At 40.4% G+C, this 21,013-nt stretch overlaps 1 pseudogene; it reads right to left on the bottom strand.

Moving 5' to 3' along the window:
• The window catches only part of LOC114102436 (signal peptidase complex subunit 2 pseudogene), a 68,728-nt pseudogene extending 50,223 nt beyond the window's left edge, over positions 1-18,505 (bottom strand).
• Positions 18,506-21,013: the final 2,508 nt, after the last annotated feature.

Genomic DNA, 21,013 nt, shown 5'->3' with positions numbered 1-21,013 from the left:
TGTAATTCATAAAGAGATAAATCACATTCTTTTAAAATATTACTCTATGAATACAATCTTTGTAAATGTTGATCTTTACCAATCTTTATAAGCTCTATTCAATCTTCATAAGCTCTATTTTAAATAAAGCAGACATTTACAAGCTTTCTTCTCTGATCATATGTGATAAAATTAGGAAATAATAAAAAATAGCAAAAAAATTTAAACACATGGGATTATAAATCTATTCTTTCTGTCAAAGAGCCCCGATTTCAGGGAGGATGAACTTTTTAAAAATGCAAATTACTGGCCATCCTCCTTCAGACCCCTTATAAATAATCTAGGTCATACATAATTTTATCAGACATTGATGAAATAATTAAGGCTATTTTGAAGGTCACAAAACATAGAAATCTTAACTATATTCTTACACTGATTAGATAAGGCTAACATCATATTTAAACTAAAACTCAGCAAAAATAAAAGCATCTGTAGACTTCTTTATGAATGTAGGTGTACTTGGCAATACTATACTTTCACACCAAACCCAGGAAAAATTCAGAGAATAATATAACATCAGCTACCCAAGATTTAGTCCTAGGAATATGGATATGTTGTTAGTATGAAATATAGTAATATAATTTTAAGTTATATTAACATAAACTAAATTAATATAATTAATATAAATTAATATGATTGAGTTACTAAATTTATAGTAATATAATTTTTAATATGTTAATGTGATTAAAGGAGAAAATCTAGGTGGTTATCTCATCAGTTGCTTAAGTGGCAGATAACAAAATTTAAAAAAGGCTCCTTGCTGTCTTTTTCTCAATTATGGAAAATTTTAGAGAGTATTCATCAGAAATACTCATTGATCATTACCACAAAGTGAAACATATTAGGGATCCATGGGAAAGACAGGAAGGAAATAAGGATGTCCACACTCAGTATTGCATCTCAGCCATGATTTAGCAACTTCAAGAAGGAAAGAGTGGATTAGAGATGTAGCTCAGTGGTAGAGCAATTGCCTGAAATGCATGAGACCCTGAGTTTAATTCCCAGTACTACAGGAAAAAAAAAATCATATAAATATGGAAAGAAAGAAACAAATTGTTTACTGTATTTAGATAATGCTACTATTACAATACTCTGCAAGATAACCCACAAATTTAACAAAATGCCAGTTGCATCCCAACAGCATATATTTCAAATTTCATCTGGAGAAATGATTTTCTGAATCAGCATGTGAATGCTGAGGCAAGTGCAGAGGCACAGAGGTTGCCTGAGCAGCTTCACAATCTCTCACCATGCTGTGATGTGTTAAAGAACCATCAGGAATACCACAGAGACACACATGAGCTTACATACATGCAAACATGTCTCTTTAAATCTATGGGAAAGGGACTGATCAGCCAGGGAATGTATTGTGTCAATCTCCTATCCATCTTAGGGGAAAATAGTGTTACATTCCTACCTTATACCAAAATGAATTCCAGATGGCTAAATATTTTAATGTTAAAAAGAAAGAAATCATAAAGGCAATAGAAGAAAACAGCTAGTGAAAAGTTGTATGAAGATATAATTATGAAAGTTCTTTCTGAGCACACAATCAAAATTTGAAGGAATATAAAGAGAAGATTAATAGATGTTAATACATAAAATTTAAAGTATGCTTTGCAATAAAACAAAGACCTGCCATGTGCAAGATTAAGAGATAAAGAATATTGGAGGAAAGAGTGGGCTGGGAATTGGAAATATAGAAATAAGGGAATTGTAAATATATACAAAAGGATTAATATTGCTGTTACATAAAAAGATCTTATAAAACACGAAGTTAAACATGCTTGTTTTTGAAACCAAGAAGAGAATATAAACAGGAGATTCAAATAAAACAAAATGTAAATGATCAATAAATATGAAAAAGCATCAGTGAGATATAATTCAAGACTCTGAATCAACTTCAATTAAAAAGAATGATAAATGTTTTCAAGGATTATGTATGTTGTTGCTCATTAACTGCTGCTGGGAATAATTTTAAGATTGATGTGCAGGCAATGGGTACAAATTCAAATTTCAAAGCAAGCTCTGCTTGCTTTGAACTCAGCCTCAGAAACCAGTTCTTGTTTTGCTTTTGTTTTTGTTTATTTAATTTTGAAATGGAGTCTCCCTACATGGTCCACATGGGCCTAAAACTTCTGGGCTCAAGTGATCCTCTCACTTCAGCCTCCAAAGTAATTGGGACTACAGGTGCAGTCACCATAGCATAGGCACCCGTTCCAAGAAAGAATTCTACTCTGCACAGCTACACATTCAGGTAAATGTCATGTGCTTTTATTTCCCCTTTTTTCTTCTTAACTAAAAAAAGAAAGAAAATATTTAAATGGTCATTCACTTAGGATTAAGGGGAACTTGTAACTTCTGTTCTATAAAATATTATACCAAATTTACATATGAACACAATTCTATGCTTACTGACATGAAAGCTCTCTGTAATGACTATTAAAGAAAGGCATCTAGTTAGGGGCTGGGATTGTGGCTCAGTGGTAGAGCGCTCGCTTAGCATGTGTGGGGACCTGGGTTTGATCCTTAGCACCACATAAAAATAAATGAATGGAATAAAGGTATTGCATCCAAATACAACTAAAAAAAATAATTAAGTATATTTTTTTAAAAAAAGAAAGGCATCTAGTTAAAGAACAGTATGTATAAGTAAACAGTAGTGTGGGCATCTTTAGAAAAGTGTGACCCTAAGTATTAGCAATGTTTAAATTATGACACGCCAAAATGCTAAAAGCGTTGTTAGCCTATTGCTTTCAGTCTTAGAATGTGATTTCTAGTCTCTGTCATCCTCAGTTTCTCTCTATACACGATATGGATTTAAAAACCACTAAAATGTTAATAGAAATTTTCTTTGGATGGAGAGATTTAGAAACATTATTTCTCTTTTTCAATTTGTATTTCTTCAATTTTCCATGGTAGGTACAGTAGTCACCTAGGACTGCCATAATTAAATACCACAGTCTGGGCAGCTTAAACAACAGAAATTTATGTTCTCACAGTTCTGGAGGTTGCAAGTCTAAGATCCAGGTATCAGCAAGGTTGGTTTCTCCTGAGGTCTCTCTCCTTAGCTTGCAAGTGGCACCTACCCTATGTCTTCACATGGTCCTTCACATGATCCTTTCATGTACATACTCATCCCTGGTGTTTCTCTGTGTTCAAATTTCCTCTTTTTATAAGGACATGGGTCATATTAGATTAGGGCCCACCATACCTACCTCATTTTAACTTAATTTCCTCTTTAAGACTCCTGTCTTTCCTCTTTAAAGACTATGCTTCCAAACATAGTTTCATGATGAAACATAGTTTCATCATGATTTTGAGGAGAGGATACAATTCATCAAGTGGGCATATGTCAATTCCAGACAGCAGTCCTCCATTTTCCTCAATTTTACTTTGTGGTTTTGTTACCTGCTATCATTCAAGGGCCAAAAATATTAAATAAAAATTTTGAGAAATAAATAATTCATACATTTTAAAAAACTTTTATTACAATATATTGCTATAATTTGATCTATTTTAGGTATTGTTAATCTCTTACTGTGTCTTTGTCATAGATACATATGTACAGGGAAAAAAAAAACAGTACATAGAGGGTTCAGTACTATCTATAGATTCAGGAATCCACTGGGAGTCTTTGAACATGCACTGTGGATAAGTCAGATTACTTTACTCTGAAAAAAAAATGTTCAAAACGAAAGAAGGAGGAAGAGAACAGGGGATTGGGTTGGAGCCTTCCTGATATCAGCATCCATGCCCTTCTCCCATTGCAGAACTGCAGGCCCTGAAGTCAGGAATGCTAATCATGGCACATGCTGTGCCTGAGCATTGGAAGCAGGTGCATGGCTCAAGCCATGCTGTGGTGTGCAGCAGCCATTGCTAACACCCCTATGCACCACTGGCATGAGTCTGGTGGCCTGTGCCAGGAAGGCATCTGTCCAGAGTTCTGACCATGCTTTGAACCTTTTCCCATAGAAGCCTTGGCACCTCAGAGAATTCCTGAGGCATTCTTCAGAGCAATCCAATTCTGAGAGGTCCAGTTCTTTAGAAATGTATGTATTTACAAGGCTGTGGTCCTAATTAGAATAACATATTTCATGCTTATATGATCATATCAAAATGGACTCTACTATCATGTATAAATTAAAAGAACCAATAATAAATGTATATATTCAGGTAAAATCCTCTAGATGAGGCACATGTGCTTTTAGTTCATCCCAAATAGCTCTTTTATTTCTGTGCCACATTACACACTTATGCGGTAAGATTCCTTACTGAAATGTTCTAGACATGGGCTCTGCTAAAATTGTGAGTTTTGCTAAAGCAGTTTCTCTCCCTTGGAGTCATTATGAAGTCCATCAGCTCTGGGGATGCTCTGGGCCTGGAGGGATAGTAGAAGGCCACTCTGTGATGTGCACACCACAACCTGACTTTTGGTCAGGAAAGAAAGCCAGGGCTCTGCATCTTTCTGGGGTTCTTTTGGGATTTCTGATGCTGGATAAAAACAAGGCCACTCAGCTCTACTGGAAATAAAAAGAATTAAGTGATGCAGAGATCAGGATTAACATGAAGGAACATATCCAGAAGCATTATTCTTGAGCTTCTCAGTGGCATGGTGGTGTTTGCATAGCCCCTGATGTAATAAATAGAATCATGGCATTTTGACCATATGCTATGGGTCACTGTGTTTATATCATGGCCCAAGAGACTCTGAGTTCCTGATGTGGAGGGCAATCTGTGTAGCACAGGACCCAGCATAGTGCTTCCCTCATGTTTCAAGCTCAGAGAAGTCCATTGGATGAAAAAAAAATGAGCCCATGCATAACAACATAAATAAATAAATAGAGGTGTTTTAAAATGCAAATCAATTATTATCATTCAATTTATTATTTGAGCTTACCTCACCCTGTATTCATCTGGCTACTTTTTTCTTCAGCAGAAGATGCCTAATTGCTGGAAACTATGTTACTCAGCACCTTGCCAGCCTTAGTGACAGACATACCCTGAGGCTGGGGCCCTGGCTCTGTTCCCTGGAATTATGTGGGCTCAGTAGTTCTGATTCACCAAAGCTGGTTCATTGACTTGTCCTTCTTGACTTGAAATTGTGCCTGACCTAATAATGGACCTAACAGCCCATTATTCTTAGAGTTAAGACCCTGTGGCTATGATCTGAGGAGTTGTGGTGGTCATCATGATTCTAGGAATCTGTTCGTATGTGCTCATTTACAATCTATCATAAAGAATAGCCCATAGATTGCCACATCCCTCACAGCCACCTGCTTCCCACTGCCCTGGACCTAATTAATCTCCCTGTGTCAGAAATCTGTTGGTTCTGAGCCAACTGCAGAAGAGAGTGATGCCAACTCATTCAACCATGCAGAACTGAGAGCTAGCAGCCAGCATAAAGGTATCAAGGCTTGGACAATGAAAAGAGGAAGAAAAGCAGAGCACCTGGAATGTTCCTAGACTTTGGGGCAAATTAGCAAGTATTAAATGGGTGATCCTTGAGAGAAGAACCAACCCTAAGATTTTTAATAGCCCAAATAAGGAAATAAAAATGTCTACATCAAAGGTGGCCAAGACAATGTCAATGTTTAAAGCAGGATATCAGAGAAATATTTGGAGATGCTACAAAGTGGGGACATGTTGCTATAGTGGTGCTCAAAGTTCTTATCTGAAGGCACATGGATCCTTCCAAATCACAGAAATATGCCTACACTGTAGTCACTTAAAAATCCTTGTTAATACAGCACATCAAGAGGAATATAGCATTATAAAATGCACCAGGACAAATCATCTATTGTGTGACACACATGCTACTTGGCATATCTCCAGCTTTCTACATCTACCATCAAATGAATTGAAAATTGAGAAATAGAGGTGTTTCAAATAACCCACATTTCTCTTTTCTGCTCCACCCCCACCTCCCAACTCCTGTAAAAGCCATAGCCCAGGTGCCCCTGTGCTGTGAGGGTAGGGGTATTTCTGAGGAGGTGGTAGAAGGGAACTAATAGGATTATGTTCCAGAATGGTTGTCTGCCAAGAGCAATTCACTGTGAGAGAAGTGCTTCCATTGCCCTCACCATTTGCACAAGCATTTTCCAAAGGTGGTGAAATGGTTTTAATAAGTTATGTGTAATCAAGTATGATTAAATAAGTTATGCCAATCAGGGGCTCTGCTTGGGTGGGCCTCAAATCAGCCCCATTTGGGGGTTCAGCCTAGGCAATGTTAAGATGCATCCCATCAGAAATATCATGTGCCCTTTGGCACTGTCTTAACCCCAGGTTGTTGAATCTTCATGAGTCTTGGTTCCTCATGTATAAAATGAGAATAACAGAGTAATTGTCCCAGGAGCTAACAGGTGCAAGTCCCTTGTCTTGTCATATACAGGGCACCCACTCAGGTTAGCTGTTACTGTCATTGCTATTATTGCTGTCATTAGGTTGTCACTTTTTGAACAGGGTAATAATCCAAAGTATCACATGCCTAAGTTAAATATATTGAGTGATGAATATTTGGAATAAAACAAAAACAAGTATAACATTTCTCCAATTAGGAAGATTTCAGTCCCCCAAAAGAGAAAATGAATCCTAGTGGGAAATAAAAAAAATAAAGAAAGGAGTGCTGAATGCTGAATATAAAGAGACCCAGGTCTAAAATAATCTTTTCTAAACTTTGTCAGTGTAAATCCAGTCCATATATAATTGTATTTCTGGGTTAGTCAAGGTTTTACTGCAAATCCAGTAAAGAGATTCAAAAGCAACCGCCAAGAATATTAAGAAAAAGAATATATTGCATTTTATTATCAGTAAATGAGAACATTTTACTTCAGGGAGTTAGTAATGATGAAATTTCTCCCTTTTCCCATTTAAACTTAAGTTCAAATACACACATCAAAAAAGCATGAGAAAGATATAATGCTTATGAGAGTTGTGTGATGGGATGTGACATGAAAGGTACCTGCACGGGTCATTTCTTCCCCAGCAGCAGTGCCCACAGGACCTCGCTCCATAAGATGCCAGGAGGAAGGTCACTCTTGAGGAGCTGCTATGCCTCTGGGAGGACAGAGCAGAACAGTCACCCTCCTTCCCTGTGGACAGAAGCATGGGGTGTAAATATGTTTCACCCACGTGGTCTCAGTCCATCCCACTTCACCTCATTTTACACCTAGGAAGGAAGTTGTATGAGGCAGCCTTGGCTTCATGAGATCAGGCAACTCGTGCAGGAAGTCAGAGAAGTCACCAATGGAAATTGGCCTTGGTACCTTCTGGTCTGTCCAAGGGACACATCGACATTGGACTTGGACTACTAGCAAGAGGTATGAGCTAGGTTGTATTCATCAGCACTAGTAAAGAGGCCAGCAAGAGGTGGAATGGCAGGGGAAAGTTGAAGAATGGGAGAAGAAAAGTAAATGGAAGTGCCAAGAAACTAATAATGTCACTTTACCAAGTGAAATGTTAAGAGCAAGTTAATGGAACAAAAATAAAAGAATGAGCATATTATTTAAAATTACATTGTTACCAACAGAGGGGCTAGAAATAATCTAATTCTCAAACACTTCAAAGTACAGAGAAAGAGGTTTGGTTGTAAGGAATCAAATCTCCTACCTCAGTGACAGCGTGTAAATAAATGGATCTGTAGAGATAAAACATATTATTGGTTATGAAAGTATCCTTCAGAAAAAGTGAAAAATCTCTGTACAGATGCTCTTTGACCTCTGATGGGATTCTCCAAAATGAAGCCTTGTAAACTTAAAGTATCATAAATTAAAAATGCATTTAATGCTTCTACTTATAGAACACCCCAGTTTAGCAACCCAACAGTGCCGGATGTTCATCCCAGGATTATGTGGCTGATGGGAGATATGGTCGCTGCTGCCACCCACTATTGAGAGAAGATTGTATCACATATTACTGGCCTGCAAAAAGACAGACATTCAATTATTGAAGTACAGTTTCTACTAAATGTGTATCACTTTCACACCATGGTGCAGTTGAAAAATCCTTGAGCCAAACCAGATTAAAACAGGGCCCAACTATATGCAGTTATGGGCTATGGGAGCATCTAGGAATATGCCTGTCTTAATATTTGATTTGTTATAATGACCATGCATTATGTTATTTTACAAAAGGGACATAGGACCAAATTGCTGTGTTTTTAGTCCAGAGGTACTTGCTATCTTCTAATAAAGAACATTTAAAAGAGAAATACCCACAAAAATTATAAATAGCATGCTTGTCATTCTGAATGTCAATTGTTTGTGGACTTTGGTTTTAAAATACAGTCTTCGTTATTATTTAGGCTTGGAGGAGGCAAGAGATCAGGACACAACTGCCATTGGAAAGTCAATTTGTTGTTCAGAGATCCCAAGAGGAGAGGGCCCACGATGCCAAGGGGTCTACATGAGGAAGACTCAGGGTTAGATAGAAGGCAAGGAAGGAAACTAAGAGCATTTTCTATGCTTTCTTTGGGAAGGAATGGAAAAGGCAGAGTAGACAGGTTCAGGATTGGCTAGTTTGATGATCTCAGAGGACTCCAGGGCACAGACTATTCCAGTTGGTTTGTCTGCACTTCAAAGGTGCATTGGCAGGTGAGTTGTTCTAACACTGGGAAGCGCAGTCCCTCCAAGATCAACAAGACCTCAGGATATCAAAGCATCAGAACACAGAAAATTAAATACATATTTAAAAACACCTTTGGAAATAGTTTCTCCTGTTAAAACACACCCAGTGTCCAATGCCTAACATCAGCAAAATAACACTAAAAAAAAAAGAACTGATTGTTAGATACTGTCAACCCGGGCAGTGGTCATGGACTGTTAGCCCATTTGTTGTCAGCTGAGCATTTCCTGTCATCCCTTCATCTGTCTCTGAGCTAGAAGAACATGTCTGGCCCATCCATGAGTAGCCCATCCTCAAGAGTATAACTCTGCTGGTCCTAAAGCCTTGCACAGATAGCAACCATCTGGCTTGGATTCCGCCAGCCTAGTCAAGAGAAATGCCAATCCTGTCCACAGGAGCATGAGACATCTCAGATCACGTTAACAATTAATGCTTTCTCTTTTTTCTTTTTCTTTCTTTCTTTTTTTCTTTCTTTCCTTCCTTCCTTCCTTCCTTCCTTCCTTCCTTTCTTTCTTTTCCTTCCTTCCTTCCTTCCTTCCTTCCTTCCTTCCTTCCTTCCTTCCTTCCTTCTCCTTCCTTCCTTCCTTCCTTCCTTCCTTCCTTCCTTCCTTCCTTCCTTGTGTTGGGTATGGAACCTAAAGCCTTGCACATGCTAAGCACATACTCTACCACTAAGTTACACCCTAAATCCCAATTTTTTTTTAAATTTTTTTTTTATTACCATACCCTAACTTCCATTCCAGAGCCATCTCCTAGCTCTGTCACAAATGGGGGATATCATCTGTATCTCTGAGCAGTTGTCCCCACTAAGATTCTGTAGTCTGTCTGAACTTTGATCGCTGTCACTTCAATGTTAATAATAGTTTCCGTCAAACCCCTGGCCATATGGTAATTAGAAAAAGCTTGAAGACTGGATATAGAGAGCAAAGGTCTCAACACCAGCAAAGGGAATCTAAGTGACAGCCTTTGTTTGGGACCTAGCTAGCTTAGTTAAATTTTCATAACAAAAATACTCTGCTGTTGGAAAAAAAAATCTGGGACATATCAGCCTTTTTCACTTTTCCCAGTGAATGGTTGGCAAAAATCTTGCAAGTTGTTTACTTAATAATTTATTTAAAAGTATAGTTTTGCAACTGTGCGATTTGTTTGCTTCCCCCCCCCCACTCTGAGAATCAAGTGTTATAATCAAGCATTGCTTGTTATGATGGAAGCCGTGTGGACGATTTGGACTTTGAGTGATGTCCACCCCCTGGCCTGCATGCAATTGCCTTACAGGACTGCCCTGGCTCCCTTTTTTACCCTGCTCTCGCCTTTGGCCTACTCTCTGGTTTACACAGCTCTGCCAGCGGGAAGGGGAACCACTGGACATAAACAATTGCACTAATCCAGGTACAAATGAGTTTTGTGTTGCTGCTCATTTGGGGGCTGCTGGCTTCCTAGGAAAAGTGAAATAAAGTGAGTTTATAACAAGCAGTCTATGAACCGTGTTCTCTTTTAATCATAAACAGACAATTTATCCACTGGGAACATCACATGACTCAAAGAATCAGAGCCTTTAGAAGAGTGATTCATCTGGTTTCATATTAGAGAAAGAGAGGGAGAGAGGAAGGGAGGGAAGAGGGGGGTCCAGAAAATAAAAATACTAGAGTTCTCCAGAGAATCAAAATCAACAGTGTGTGTGTGTGTTTGTGTATGATTATATATAGATATAGATAGATACATAAGAGGAAATTTATTGTGGCAATCAGTTTTCTTGATTATGGAGACTGAACAAATTTAGGACACGCTAGCTTGCAAGCTAGAGAACCAGGAGAGTGGGAAGTGTAATTCAGTCCAAGTCCAAAGAACTGAAAAACAGGGTTGGGTTGGGGGGATCAACTGGCATATGTCCAAGATTCTGAAAGTCCTTGAACCAGGAACTCTGATGTTTGAAGACATAGATGCCCTAGCTCCAAAATGGAGAGAAAATTTGTCTTTCTTCTTCCATTATGTTCCACCTGGGCCTTTAATGCATTGGAAGATGCTCACCGTGATGGTGGGGTCCTGACTTCTTTACTCAGTCCACTGATTCAAATGCCAATTTCTTCTGGAAACACCTCATAGGCAAACTCACATAATGTTTTACCAGCAATATTGTTATTGCTTAACTCAGTCAACTTGACATCTAAATTAATCAGAGTCAAATATCTATCTATTGAGAGGTGGAGAGAAAGAGAGTACCCCCAAGATGCCCTAAGCAGGTAATAATGCACTTAGGGGAATTTCATGTGTTCTACCTTCCCATCAGCTCCTGATCCCAGGAGAAGCCACCTGGACTGGCTCTGCTTGTGTGAACTAATCACTGATGATTCTGAACAACAGAGAAAACTCCCCTGGTTACTCCATCCACAGATGAAAGCCTGGAGCTGGCTGTGCACTTTCATAAGCTGGATCTATCACAGATTGGCCGGTCACCGAAGTGCTGTCATTGCTGATCAGTGGGGATATGATGGAGGAGGGTGAATAGAGAGACAGAGGGGGAATGTCCAGGTTTCAAAACTCTGAACCATGCCCAGACATCTCTGTAAAAGGCTGGCTGCCTCCCATGACAGAGAGAGAGAGAGAGCAGAGACTTGGCCCTTTGGCTGTGGGCATCAGTTTGTCTTATCCCTCTTTCTCCTGAGGGGAAGGCAGTTGAGATTGTTGAATTTGCTAGGCTTGTAGGGAGCAGCCTAACAGAGCAACCCATTTGTAATGCAACAGAGCTTACCCTACGGAAACCTGTAGGGAAATTTTCACCTTATTATGTGAAAAGGTAAAAAGCCATTATGGGTATGGAGATTTGGCATGAAAAATAGGACTTTTTGTATTTGTTTTGTTTTATATCCAGGGCTGGTTGGGTTTCATATCATCATCAGCTGAAGCACACAGAGCCCTTGGATGGCTCATTTCTGAGCAGCTGATCCCCAAGGACAAGGCAGAAAAAGGGCCTTCTGCTCTGTCTATCTCTTGGCTTCACATGGGTAGTCTCTTGTAAGATGAGAAGTGAGCAGATGTGCACAGACCCCAAACAAGAGGTCAGGAGAACAGGTTTGGTAGAGGGAGGAACCATCATGAAGGTGTCAGGGGAAATCTCTAAGCCCCAAGTGGGAATGCGAGAAATGCCAGCGCTGTGGTCTAGCCAGTATTTCTGACACAGAGGAAGGGGCGGGAATGGGCTGCATTTGAATGGCCATTGTGCCCTCTGTAGGGGACCCTTCCCTAGGTAAGGTCCACAACCTCTCTCATCCCGCCTGCCTCACTCAGCTCCACGGCCAGCCACCTGCAAGGCTTTGCATTTGTACTGATAACCTATGGTTCTCAGTTCAGGTAAACATCTTGCTTCTCCCCACACCTTGCCCGCTTTCTCAGCTTTCTACCAGTCCCCACCACCAAGCCCGTGCCATCTGCTTCGACTGCAAGTCCTCTGCTAGCACTAGCAAGTTGCCCAGGGAGCCGGCCGGCGCCCATCGGTGAGAGCGCCCTCTGCTGGCTCTATTAGGACTGGCAGGATGGCTGCGTCTCTAGGCTCAACCCGTGGCAGGATGCTAGGAGCGAAACCGCCCACCCACTCATGAATCATCTTATGCCATCCATGGAAAGTAGCTATTCAGGCTCTGCTGGAATATTTGCAGTGACGGAGCTTATTAGCAGTCCACTCCGTTGTTGTCAACACTTAACACTAGAAATGGCTTTCTTATGCAGAGTCCTTGGTCTCTTACTCCATATCTCCTATCTCTGCCCTTTCAGATCACCCTGAGCAAGGACTGCTCTACTTTCCTTGACAACCCTCTGCTATTTGTTTGTGGTGTCATCTTCCCACTTCTTATGCACTCTGAGTTTATGTTCAATTTTAATCCCCTTTATATATACTACTAATTAGTCCCATCAATTCATCTAGTCAGCAAACATTTAATTCTCACTATGTGCCAGGTACGTGCTATTACTATTTGTTTAATCTAAGAGTATATCTTCATGATTTTTGCATTAAATTTTATCCTGTTTTATTAAGTCCATAATTTTATCATGTCCATAATTCTTATCCACATTCCTAATCCAAAAATCCTAAATCCCAAATGCTCCAAGATTCAAACTTAATTTTGAAGCATTTGGGATTTTTGAACTTTGGAATATTTTGGATTTCAGACTGTCAGAGAAGAGATGTTCAACCTGTAAAGTCTCTTTAGATATTCCAAAATCTGAAACACTTCTTGTCCCCAGCATTTGGATAAGGATCATTGTATGTAGATTATTTGTAGATCAAATGTGTTGATCTCAATTTGTAGGTCAATCAAAATCATGTTTTTATATAACCAATATATCTCCAACAGCTTGCAGATCAATTTAATTGTAGCGTTGTTTTGCAAAAATTTTTATATCCTATTGCTTCTGAACACCACATCCCATCTTAACATTCATTTAAAGAAGTGGAGGAGAACCTATAGAGCTCCCTGGGGTCTCTTCTTTGTGAAAGATTGTTCAACCAACTGCTAAGTCTTTTAGAAATTACCCAAGAGGATTTTGCCCCATCATCTTTAGATTGATCAAAAAGCTTTCACCTTGTCACATGTTAAGAAATCCAAAAACACTGAGGCCATCATATTCCCCTGATGTGCAGACTAGTAATTCCATTAGCATTCTCCTTGCCTTGCTGTGTGGTTTTGACATGACACCCTTCATTGCTTCTTGTAGTCTCTAAACCTGTTGCTGGCTGGGCTGGACATTGAGGTCCCATTGCTACACGCAGAGTCATTCTCAATTCTAGCTCAAAAGTCTGTTCCACATTCCTGATTTAGGCAGGAGATTGGGGCTCCAGCATTGTCCTTGAGCATCCCCCTGGGAGGTGGACACTTTGTTTCTCTCCTGGGCTCAGCAGTGCCTTGTCTTGGCTGAAATGCCTCAAGTCATGGGATTTCCCCTGTGTCCCTGGGGAAGCTACTTTAGTCTAATAATAGATGGCATTCTTAACAAGGACTTCCTATTCATTAATCATAAATTATCTTGCACTGATTTTCCGCTCTTATTCTTGCACCTTTTGTTTTTAATATAACTAATACCTAGTTCTTCAGGATGTGCCTGAACATGTGTGTTATGTGAACAATATGTAGAACAAGGGTCCTGTGCAAATATATTATATGTTATGTCCATGTGGAAGTCAAAGCAATTTCATCACACTTTAAAATATAATAAAGTGATGACTGAGGCCTAGATGTATCCTTGGGGAGGGGGAGGAGTGTGTGGGAGCGAGAGGTTGGAGAGATGTGTCTGCTCCCTCCTGCTCTCTGGGCCTCCTAATGTAATGATACTGGGACAGTATTTATCCAACTATTCCTCCCAACTCTCCCACAACATACGGGGCTAATCACTTACACCAGAGACACATTTCCTCTGAGACCTGGAGTGGATGTTTATAGTAATATTTCAGGTTGAGTATCCTTTATTTAAAATGCTTGAGATCAGAAGTGTTTCAGATTTGGGACTTTTTGAGATTTTAGAATATATGGGGATGGGACTCAAGTCTAAGGTAATTTTACACAATACTTTAAGTGCATCTGTATTTTAACTATGACCTATCACATGAGGTCAGGTATGGAATTTTCCATTTGTGGTGACAAAAAAATTTGGATTTTATAGCATTTAAGAGATCAGATTTTTGGATTAGAGATGCTGACCTGTACTATTCTACTGCTAATAACAGTAATTAATATTTGTTGAATATGTATCTGTGACTTTGGATTTGACAGTTTGCTTAATTCTTCAAAACAAACCTATGAGGTAGATACATAATTCTCATTTAGTGCTGAGGAAGATTGAGGCCTGGTGTGCTTAAGTCACTTTCTCACATGAACAGTCCATTATGTGACAGCCAGGAAGCCAGGTCTCTCTGAATCCATTATATTCTCCTGCCAAGGGCTGCCACATGGGGTGTCCACCTGAGTGGACAAATGGAACCTAGGACTGTGCAGTCCAGTGTCTAATATGGGAGCCACTAGCCATATGTGCCTGCTAAGCACTTGTAATTGGTCAGTGTGAATTTAGAGGTGTTGTGTGAAATAGACACTGAATTTTACATAAATGTAAAATACCTCATTAATAATTTTTTATATTTATACCATATTGAAATGACATTTTTGATATGTCAAACTGAATTGTATATATTTTGAACATTAATTTTGCGTTTTAAAAATTCTTCTTGATGTGTTTACTAGAAAACAGAAGTGGCTCTCATTTATTATGGCACAGGCTCTATGTCCATCAGACTGTGCTAATTGAGAGCATGCATTTAGAATGTGATCTCCATATTGTTTGGCTTTTCAAAGAAGGAAAAGAGGGCAGAGATACCAAAAGAAAAGAAAAATTTCCATCTATGTGATAAATCAGAAGGGAACATTATCTAGGTAACTTAGTTTCTTGAACCCTTGAATAGGGTGATTTTGCAAGCTACATTGCAGAGAAATGTGGAGGAAAAATATGTGTTTTATTAAGAGTGAAGGAGAGAGGGCTGGTAGTGTAGCTTACTGGTATAGTACTTACCTAGCATGCATGAAGCCTAGTCTTAACCTAGGCTTAACACACGCACACACACACACACACACACATGCATGCACACGCACATGCATACACACACACACACACACAATGAAGACGGGGTAAGAAGAAAAATCTTAAATTCAAGCTAGCAAAATAGGAAAATTAAATAATTTAAAAACACAGATCTGAGAACTGTTTCACAGTTACTTTAGAAGTACACAGACTCTCATCCAGGGGACATGAATTCTTCCTTCACATAGCTCTGAGCTACCTAGTACCTGTAACCTCTCCCAACACCAGGAGCCAAGTCGTTGGTCTGCAGGTTGACCTCCCACCTGAACTTTTCTACTAGGCAGCTAGTAGCTGCTTCATGACAACTCCACACTTCAACAACTTCCAAAGAACCCAAACATCATTAAGCCATTTAATAGCAATCAGGGGTTGCTGGTTGCTCAGATGTGGTCCCAGAATTTCCTGTCTAGCCAATAATGAAAAAGGAGTCAAGGTCTCTGAGGGGCCCAGCGCAGGGCTGAGGGCACCAACACAGTTCTATAGCCCAGCACAGTTCCTGTTGAAGCCTTGGCAATGATCCCAGTACAGTGTCTGGAGAAAGCTATGAATGTTCTAGAAGTGGGAAGTCTATTAGAGAGACTGCTGCTACTGTGTTTGCACAAAGCACCCTCTGGGCTGCTTCACGAAATTCAATGAGTAGAACCACAGAGAATGGTCCTCACCTCATGAAAACCACATGGAGATAATCCTGGGGTGGGAGAATCCGGAGGAGCAGTGGGAAGTTTCCTGATTAATAATAATACTGAGGTGTGCATAACTACAAGGAAATAGTATTTGTGGAAATAGCGCCCCATATAGAAAGGATGACAGAACAATCCAGAACAACTTGGCTTGGTTAGGGACAAATAAGAAAAATCATGAGTTTCCCAGAGAAGTGCAGGGACCAGCTAAAGGAGGAACAGAGATATCCCTCTCAAGGTTTGAGAATGGATGTGAAGAGCATGTGCTTCCTAGGTGTTGGCCATGAGAGGGTGGCACTCAGCTGGCTTCCTTTAGTCCAAGCCCTAAACAGGAGGCTTATCAAGAATTACTTACATTCAGTTGTTTAATCCATAGAAAAACCTTGTGGTTCAAAATCATTATCCCATTTTACAGATAGGAGAAACTGAGGCTCTGGTTCAAAGTCCACAGCAAGTAAGCGCACACACTTAGCCTTATTCTACTCAGCCCCTAAACTCTGCTAAAAACAATTTCAAAATTTTTCAACATTAAAACAACTCTGGAAGTAGATGGATGAATCTGGTCAGAGTCTTGGCGCAGCCACTTATTAGCTGTTTGACTTGAAGCCAAGTACTTAATTTCTCTAGCTCTCAAGTTTCTTGGTTTTAAATTGGGGGCAATAATAGGACATACACATTTCTTATAAGGATGAAATGATAAAATGCACATAAAATGTGCAGCAAAGTGCCTGACACATGGTGAAGACAGTAAACACTGACAAATGCCTATGTGCGCACGCTTGTGGCCCGTGAGCAAGAACAACGAAGAGTCACTCATTTGACAAAACACTTCTATCCCCAGGTGCCTCCAGCAGACAGCTCTCCTCAAGGAGCTCATAATCTTAAAGGCAAGACAGAAAGAATAAAGCGCAGGGTGTAAATGGCATGAACAGAGGCCTGCCTAAGCAGGAAGAGGAAGTTTTGGACATGAGGGGCTCCCCGGGAAGGTGACCGGTGGAGAGGAGTCTCCAGGAGTCAGTCTAAGTTTTTTAGGCAGGAAATGCACCCCAGGAGCTACATGTCAGCCTGTGACCCCATTTGGGAAGTGTGAGCCATCCTCAGGATGCCTGGTATGGAAGGAGGTTGTACAGTTTTGAGAGTACAGTACAGGGAAGAGCTGGGAGAGAACTGAGAAGGAGCAGAAGAGCAGTAAGGAAGACAGTCATTTTCAAGCTGTGAAATGAGCAACAAAGAAAGTTTTGAATGGAAGGCTGACCAGGTTACATTTGGTCAGGAAAAATGTGATTTTTGCAATGAGGATTCACCTGGCCCACACATGGGGTCCGTGTATACTCTGATTTTAGTTTTTTTTTTTAATCATGGCACCCAAAAACCAGGGAGAGGTAAGAACACAGGGTCTATCTCTGAACGTCCTTTCACTAGAACCAGAGCATCATGGTTCCTTGCTGTCCTTTTCCCCACAAAGATGGTACCCTTTTACCTCCCCCTACCCATCTACTTCTTATGTTTCCAAACACATTGCTATAACCAACGGAGACCATTCCCTGTTGGTACTGGAATCCATCATAGATTCACTTCTGAGCACTACTCTGGAGATCTGTGTGGTGTTAGAAGGAGAGAGGAGAGTGGGCTCACACTGCTGGAAAAGGGGATCCCAGGAAGCCATGAGCTGAGAGGGATGCTGTTAGCCTTCCAAGGAAGCACCAGTTCAGGAAACAAGGATTACAGAGGCACCCAAGAGGCTCTCAGACAGGTTCCTCCCTGATTTAGATCCCCTGGATCCCTTAATGTCTGTGCTGGCCATATTGGACTGGGAGGTGACTTCTTCTTTGGAGTGGAAGAAGGGCATGACTACTAGCAGGCTCTTTGCTTTCACTTCCATTTCTCAGTTGAAGAGACTTGGGCTCAAGGAAGTTCTGTTCTGCTCAAGATGACCCAGTTTACAAGGGACACAAGTAGGGTTCATATTCAATTTTTGCTACCTTAGAGTCACAGCAAAATTCAGCCTTTCTTTCATAAAACATTCAGCCATAAAACAATCAGTATCAGTTTTCCAAGCTTCTTCAACTTATTTTGAATCACTTCTCTATCCACATTGCTTTGAGATGCAAAAGAAAGGAGTTAGGTTTCACCTGTTCCTCACACTGCCTCCCCATTACCTTCCTCCTATAAAGAGATAATTGTCTTAAACCTGCTCCTAGCTAGTCACTTGGCAGCTGCTCTTGCTATAGCCCTAGCCCTAGCCACCACCAGCACTGGCTCCTCCCACCATCTTTGGCCCCTCCCACCAGAATTGTCTCCTCCCATCGGCATCAGCTTCTCCCACAAGGGCCAACCCTTCTTACCTGCCTTGTTCCTTCATAACAGTATCGTCTCTGCTCAGTGGCATTAGACCCTTCCACAAGCATTGTCATCACCCACTGGCATTGCCCCTCCTGCTTGCCCTGACCGTGTCTACCAATACTGGCCCTTCCCATCAGCCCTGGCTCCTCTATGGACTTCCATAACTCTCTTTGCTGCTGGTGACCACAGAGCCCTTCCATGGCCTCTAACATCTTCTTTGAACATTGTTCTTTGAAGCCATGACCATAAATGTGGGGGAGGTGGACACCTTCCTTCCCTTTGCTGTCTGACATCTGTGTCAGAGTACCACCTCAGACTACCACTCTAAAGGAAGCAGAGGTCTAGAAGGTTTAAAGGCTTGAAAGGATGGGCAGGATGAAATGCCAGCAGCATATAGGAAACAACAACATCGAATGTTTGCCAACATGTTTTTCAAATAATTCAGCCACCCTGGGAGTTTCTCACTAAACACATTTAGATGGGCCATGTAACTGTCCCTCCTTTCCTCCCTCCCTCCCTCCCTCCCTCCCTCTCGAACATACCATTTCATGCCTTCTCTGACCCCACATTCCTTTTTATTTATCAGATAACATGTTTTCACTATGTCTTCAGTTGTGTCTTTCCAAATATCATTTTGGGAGCTCCATTTTCCACAGTATAATGGCATAGATCACCCAAGTAACTCAGATGCCAGTTAACAAAATGAATGTGAAGTAATTTTGTTGTTTTTACTCAATTATACACTCATAAAAAACAAAACAATGCTTTACTACCTCTGAGAAGGTGCAGGGTGAGAACACCATCCACAACCTGACCCCATCATACATCCCTCTGGTGCTCTAGTCCCTAACTCTGACCTGAGGGGCATCATTGGTCCCTTCTTGGTGCAGCCTGAAATAGCCAGAGAAAGCAAACTTTTCTATTCTCTGAAGTTTGGGGCTGTTACTTTGCCAGGATCTGTGGACACTGTGCTTGTGGTCATTGGTTTAAGAAGTCCTCTGGCTCCATCTTTTAAATGAGGCAGCTGCAAGTGTTGTAATTACAGTGACATGTTCCAACAACTTCCAGATTTCCTCTTTAAAATATTTTTTCAATTATAACTTGAGTTTATCATTTCATCATCAAATCACTTAATAGAAAATGCTACATTTGGGTCCCATCATGGATAATCCCCCCCCCCCCCAAAGAAAGGGTTTTATTCCAGTAAAGACTGAGTTCAAGAAAGTCTCTGGCAAACTTAAGGCTCTTGAAATCCAACTGTCTTGGCAGGCTGAGCTGCATGAAGTCAACCTGGCCAGGAGGGAGTAGGCACTGTCTTTCCCTACTTCTCTATCCCTGTACCCTAAGCCAGGAGCCCTGTCACCCTGTGGAGAGGAAGAGCGCTTCCATTTTCAACCTGTGGCTTCACTGCACACTGCAGCAGACCATGCTGCACCTAGCCCTGGAATGGAAGGATCACAGGCTCTTTGTGGCTGCAGTTTGTATTGGCTTCCTCCCTGCAGCTGTGAAGGGAAGCAAACCTGTGGAGCTCTCTCCTCTATTTTTCCTATTGTTGTCTTATCATTATAATCACTTCTGACCAGAGAACATAGCCCATTTTAGGTGCACATTCTCTGATCTGATGCCCTATTTCAGTTCATGGAGACATTGATCAAACATGCATTTTGAACCCAGAATATGAACATCAGAGACCTAGAGCACAGTTCTAGCTCCTTGTGCCATGCTGCAGAAGGCAAAATTGGCCCCTATGTGTTCTACATGGTGCATCTTAATCATGAACCACATTATCTGCAGATATGCACAGCACTCTAAAAGTTACCAATCATTTTCACATCTATTCTTTTTCTTTGCTATTCATATAACCACGAAGCAGATGCAATTTTCCCATGTTCCAGAGGGGGAAATGAATTCTAAAGCAGATAAAATGCCTTTTTCATAGAAAGAAAGTGCTGGGTTTTCTGACTTCTGGTCTAAACTGTTTTAGCCATAACAGAATGTATCAAAGATAATATATTTACATATTATTCCATTAAATCACAGGATATCATTATTTAGGCTTAAATATATTATTCATAGTGGGAAAAGTTGTTTTCTGGAACTATGATTATACCAACATAGCTTTGAACAGCGTTTGAGGTGTGAGAGGTCTAGCAAATAAAACTAACTGGTACTGAGAACCACACAAAGAGTTTATGCAACTCAATAAGAGGCATCTACAAAAGACTCACAGGATGATCATACTGGATGTGTTTCCCCTATAATCAGTTACAATGCCAGGATGTCTGCACTCATCATTCCTATTCCCTAGAGATTCTATCATGGTGGCAATTTAGCAATAATAGTTTCTTTTAACAAAAAGGACTCCACTCAGGTTGGAAAAGAGAATTAAAATTATATGTGTTTATATATGTCATGATTATGTATTTAAAAAATACTGAGGAGCTTGCTAAAAATCTATTAAGACAATTATAAATGAATTGAGCAAGTTTTCTAGATACTAATGTATACTGACTATAATATCCACCATTGCATTATAGTAAATAATTTCACTAAATCCTCTAAATCCTCTGTCCTCCTCTCTACTATCCCTAAGACCCCACTAATCTTCCCCTTTCCATACTTTTGTCTTTAGGCTGTCATCTAGTTGTTCACCAAGTCATATGCATTTATATCACCTCCTTGTCTTTTCATATTTGATGGCCATTGTC

This window comes from Marmota flaviventris, chromosome 4 (assembly GCF_047511675.1).
Source record: "Marmota flaviventris isolate mMarFla1 chromosome 4, mMarFla1.hap1, whole genome shotgun sequence".
Taxonomy (NCBI): Eukaryota; Metazoa; Chordata; class Mammalia; order Rodentia; family Sciuridae; genus Marmota; species Marmota flaviventris.
This window is presented reverse-complemented; position numbering and strand designations above follow the sequence as displayed.